Source organism: Neolamprologus brichardi, chromosome 14 (genome assembly GCF_056152115.1).
Source record: "Neolamprologus brichardi isolate AB-2024 chromosome 14, ASM5615211v1, whole genome shotgun sequence".
NCBI classification, from domain to species: domain Eukaryota; kingdom Metazoa; phylum Chordata; class Actinopteri; order Cichliformes; family Cichlidae; genus Neolamprologus; species Neolamprologus brichardi.
The window spans coordinates 3,139,467-3,145,000 of NC_142117.1; positions in this window are offsets into that span (position 1 = coordinate 3,139,467).

Consider the following 5,534-nt stretch of genomic DNA (forward strand, 5'->3'; position numbering starts at 1 on the left):
TCTATGGAGATGGGTTTTTGGGGGGTAGCAGGAGGAGAGAAGCTGCAGAGAGGCGTGTAAGACTGCAACTCTTCTTCCTGGTCCCAACTCTGGATAGTCATATTTTGGAGGTTTAATAAATTTGTCCATATTTCTAGAAATGAGAGCTGCTCCATCCAAAGTGGGATGGATGCCGTCTCTCCTAACAAGACCAGGTTTCCTCTAGAAGGTTTCCCAATTATCTATGAAGCCCACATCGTTTCTGGGACACCACTCAGACAGCCAGCAATTTAAGGAGAACATGCGGCTAAACATGTCACTCCTGGTCCGGTTGGGTAGGGGACCAGAGAAAACTCTGTCCAGTGGACTGTCCCAGCCTTCTCTGGACAAAAGCGAGATGGACACCACTAATCTGAAGCACAGTCTAGGTGAGTGCTAATGTGAAGGAAATGGAGGGCGGCCTGTCCACCTGGTCTTGTGAAGTTGTTATGTTGCAAGATATGGTGTGAAAATGAAAAATGAACTACAAGATCTACAGGGCAAATGTAAAGACATGGAGGGGGGGCTTTAGGGGGGGTAACATAAGGATCCTGGGTGTTCCTGGGAGACCTGGCTCTAGCTCCCACACAGCGGTTACTTAATTACATGCCAGGATACTCTGGCCCCAGGCTCTGTTTGAGGCCTGGGACTAAGGAATACTGGCAGCAAACCCCGGGTCGTTGTTGCCAAGCTGCATTACTATCAAGAATGTGTGGAAATCCAGTGCTGCATACGCAGCCAGGGCCCACTTCAACGGAGATTTACCATTTTCCCTGACTGTACCACGAGTGTGGCAAGCCCGGGCAGCATTTACAGAAGTTAGGAGACGTCTACATGGCTGACGAGGGGTTTGATATTCCCCTTCTACTCCCTCCCAGCTCGACTTCGCATCACGCACATAGGGGAAGATAAAACATTTATGGATCCTGATAAGGCTGTGACTTACGTGAAGATGAAAATTACTCCAGTCTCCGATGAGTAACTTTAACACTAGAACATTTGTGTTTACATGCTATGCTTTTAAATCATATTTCTTATATCCTTGAGATATAATGAATTTGCCTCACAGCCAGAACCAAGATGGCACCTGTGTGCACGGCGAGCCATCTTTTTGGGTTCTGTCTGCTGGGTGTTATCTTTCCTTTTCTCTGTTGCCCTGATGGCTCTGCTTTATTCGTCTATGATCGCCAAACTCTTTTGAACCTCGGGCCACTAAAACCCCGAACGCTTGATTTGGAAAGCAAGCCAAAAGCGGTCCTTCACTTCTGGCGGACATTCCTGATTGCCTACGTCGCCTACCGTTTACCCTTCCTCCCAGGAAGCGCTCAAGAAGATGGGGTGAGGTGGCATCCTGGTACGCATCAAGGCCTACCTGAGTGAAGAAACTTCGTACTCTTACAGATGTGCTACCATCTTTTCGTGCTGTCTGGGACCAGTCCAGTCTGGCAGTTGGCATCACTGGATCTGGGCTGTTAGACCTCCTGCTCCCTCGGACCTGCCGGCGAAGCCTCCATCTGTCTGGCGATTGGTGCAGTTCTACAGAGGTGGCGTGAATCTCAGTGACCTTCGTCTGCTGGGACGTGCTCCTGTTAGCAACACTTTGATCACACTTCGGATGGCCCTGCTAAACACCAGGTCAAACAAAACTTTTTTTTATCTCGTCAGGACTGGATTTTATATTCCTGACTGAAACTTCGACCCAGTGAGTTTTTTTCTTTCTCAGAACCCCCAAATCGTTCACTTTTTAGCTCTCCGCAGACCACTGGTAGAGGTGGAGGGCTAGCTTCAGTATCTGCCACCTGTTTCGTATCCTAGCTTTGAGGTGCAGCTTTTGCAACTGAACTGCGCTCCATCAGCTGTCTGCGCTGCGGTGTATCGTCCACCGAAATGCGTTAAGGATTTTAATCTTGATTTTGCTGACTTACTGGGGAGCCTTATGTTAGGATACGACCGTGTTTTAATTGTTGGTGATTTTAACATCCATGTATGCTGTGAGACTGGACCACTAGTAAAGGACGTCCTTGCCCTTATTGACACTTTTATTGTCACTCAGTGGGCGAGTGATCCAACTCGCCAAAAAGGTCATACACTCGATGTGGTGTTTGTATTACGGAACTCAAGGACTGTGGGATATCAGATCATTTCCCAGTTATGTTTAATGTTGCAGTGTGTAATGTGGAGTTGGACAGCGAGCGACCTGTGCGTCAGATGTGAACAATTCAGTGACAACTGCTCAATTTTCCCCCACTTTTGCTAACTCGGTCCTCTATGATGCCAACCCTGGTACGGAACCATCAGTTGAGCTAGCTAACCTTTTTAACTCAATATGCTCCAACATCCTTGACTCTGTTGCTCCACTAAGAACTAAACGCACCAAATCTTCACGTCAACCTTGGCTGAATGAAACCACCCGCACTCTCAGACGCGAATGTCGACGTGCAGAGAGAAAATGGAAAAAGTGTCTTTGGGCATCCTGCATGACTGCTTAACAAATAATCAGAAAGCTGCAAAATCTGCTTTCCTATCCGGTGTAATTTCTACCAACAATCACAAGGCCCGAGTTCTTTTTAATATTTTTAATTCTGTGATTAACCCCTGTGCCAATGTTCCTACTGAGGGTTCCTTTGTACTGTGTGAAAACTTTTTAAAACACTTCATTGAAAAAATCTTAGCTTTAAGGTCTCCAAATTCACAGCAGTGTTCCACCTAGATCCACCCTTTAAATGCTCAGCAGTTCGAGTCTGTGACATTTTCTGCCTTAAAGGAAGTAATTGATCGCTTAAGACTGTCTAATTCCCCTCAGGATATTCTTCCTTCTCGCCTTTTCAAGGAAGCTCTTCACATTAGTATTTTGTTTTTATTAAATGCTTCCTTGTCATCAGGTTGTGTACCAGCTGTTTTCAAACATGCTGTTGTGCAACCCATTATTACGAAGAAAAATCTGGATGTCCACAATTTTGGAAAAAGTTGTTTTCAAGCAACTTCAGATCTTTTTAGACACTCATGGCATTTGTGTAGAGTTGCAGTCTGGTTTTAAATCGCGTCACAGTACTGAGACTGCGCTTTTAAGAGTTTAATGATCTTCTTTTAACCGTCGACTCAGGTTGTTGTTGTTTTAGTCCTTTTAGATTTGACTGCCGCCTTTGACACAGTTGATAACAGCATTCTGTTATCAAGACTTGAACACGTTGTTGGTCTTAAAGGCACAGTTTTATCATGATTTAAATCATATTTATCAGAGAGGTCTGTAAGAGCCAATTAAATGTTAATTTTATTGGTACTGGTAAAATGATTAGAGGAGAAATATACATGTTTGAATACTGTTTTGTTAAAGGTATAGAATATAGAAGTGCGACATTCTAATGCGCTTTTTAGTATTTTGGGCTTCCGGCACACTGTAATTACGTAGTTGGGGAGTCAGATAAGCTGGAAGCAACACCGTTTTTTGACCCAGTTTTTCCATGTAAATTAAAAGTTTCAATAAACATCTTTTTTGCAAGAAAAGTACCTGGACTTGCTCGCGTTTCAAATGCATGTTGCCGGACTGACTCCTAAAGATGGTAAAGAAGAGTGAAATAGAGATGGAGTGCCGCCACTACAAGGTCTTTTTCTGTTACTATTGGCCAGTAACTCCTCTTCCTCTGCCCCGATGTGTTGTGGTGTGCCACAACACATCGGGGTCTGTTTGGGTCCAACTCTGTTCTCCTTATACTTTGGGATCCATTTTTAGGAAATACAACATCCCCTTTCATTGTTTTGCTGATGACATCCAAATTTACTTCTCCTTGAAACTGGTTGTCTCTGTCCCACGACGGGGCGATCGTGGCTCAAGAGTTGGGAGTTCGCCTTGTAATCGGAAGGTTGCCGGTTCGAGCCCCGGCTTGGACAGTCTTGGTCGTTGTGTCCTTGGGCAAGACACTTCACCCGTTGCCTACTGGTGGTGGTCAGAGGGTCCGGTGGCGCCAGTGTCCGGCAGCCTCGCCTCTGTCAGTGCGCCCCAGGGTGGCTGTGGCTACAATGTAGCTGCCATCACCTGTGTGTGAATGGGTGGATGACTGGTTGTGTAAAGCGCTTTGGAGTCCTTAGGGACTAGAAAAGCGCTATACAAATACAGGCCATTTACCACTGCAGCCTTTGCTTAACTGTCTACATGATGTTAAAGACTGGTTAACTCAGAAAATAAGACTGAAGTTATGGTTTTTGGAAGTCATGCCCTTTGTTAACCGATACCCTCGGTCCTCTTGCTTCTCATCTTTCTCACACTGTAATGAATCTCTCAGTGTTTTTAGATAGCTCTTTTAAATTAGAGAAGCAAGCGTCCACAGTTGTGAAAACCAGTTTTTATCAGTTACGTGAAATTGCCAAAGCAAAGCCTCATCTTCCTCCAAGAGACTGGGAAACACTTATTCAGGCTTTCATCACCTCTACTCACCTCTACTGCAATTCTCTCTATTTGGGTCTTCACACTCATCTATCTCTCCATCGCTTGCAGTTAGTCCAACATGCTGCTGCATGGGTGTTAGAGTGTATGAACACATCACTCCAGTTTTAGCATATTTGCACTGGCTCCCTGTCAAATATCATATTCATTTTAGATTAATTCATTTACTTTTAAAGTTTTAAATAATGTGGCGCCCAGTTATTTAAGCAAACTCCTCAACATGTATGACCCCAAAAGAGACTGAGATCATCTAACCAGATGCTCTTAGTACAACCGAGGTCGCGATTGAAGCATAGAATTGAATATATGAACATGCATATACTAATGTGGCTGAGTGGGCGCTCTGGTATTGTAATCACCATGTTCCTATAGGTGAAAGGGGTTGGAATTATTTTCTCTTTATATACATTATGATGGTGTTTCCGTTATGTGGCAGATTAAATGTATGCATTGAATTTCAGGTGATACAAACTATGGCCTGTGTAAGCAACATTGAAAGGTTTAATGATTCGTCAGTAAATTTATGTGAGCTGGAATGTTAAGTCCATCAACCATCCAGTGAAATTTAAAAAAGTGATCACAGATCTGAAACAGCTGAGAGCAGACATTCAACTTTCCAGGAGACCCAGTATGTGCGCAAGTATTCCAGTCCAGTTATTGGTACAGAGGAAGAGGGTTTGCTCATGATTAGTAACAGTATACAGTTCAGTGTCTGGTGCACAGGCCGATTCAGCTGAGCGATATGTGTTTGCTGCTGGAAAACTATATTTGTTCCAGTGATATTAGCATGCTTCTATGCACCTAATTGGGATGATCTTGCATTTTCCAACAATTTCTTTCTCTTGTCTGCCAAATATGTCGACCATTAATCTTATAAATGGTGGTGATGCAAATTGTTTTTACTCATCTTTGATGAGTGCTCTCGGGAGGGCATCCCTGTCAAAATCCACACAAGCCATTCATTTAGATCTTGAAACATATGGATGGCCGGTGTGTGGCATTTCCGTAACATCTTCAAGAGCACACTCGTTCGTCTCCCCAGTCCAAAAAACACATATTGATTATTTTTTTCTAG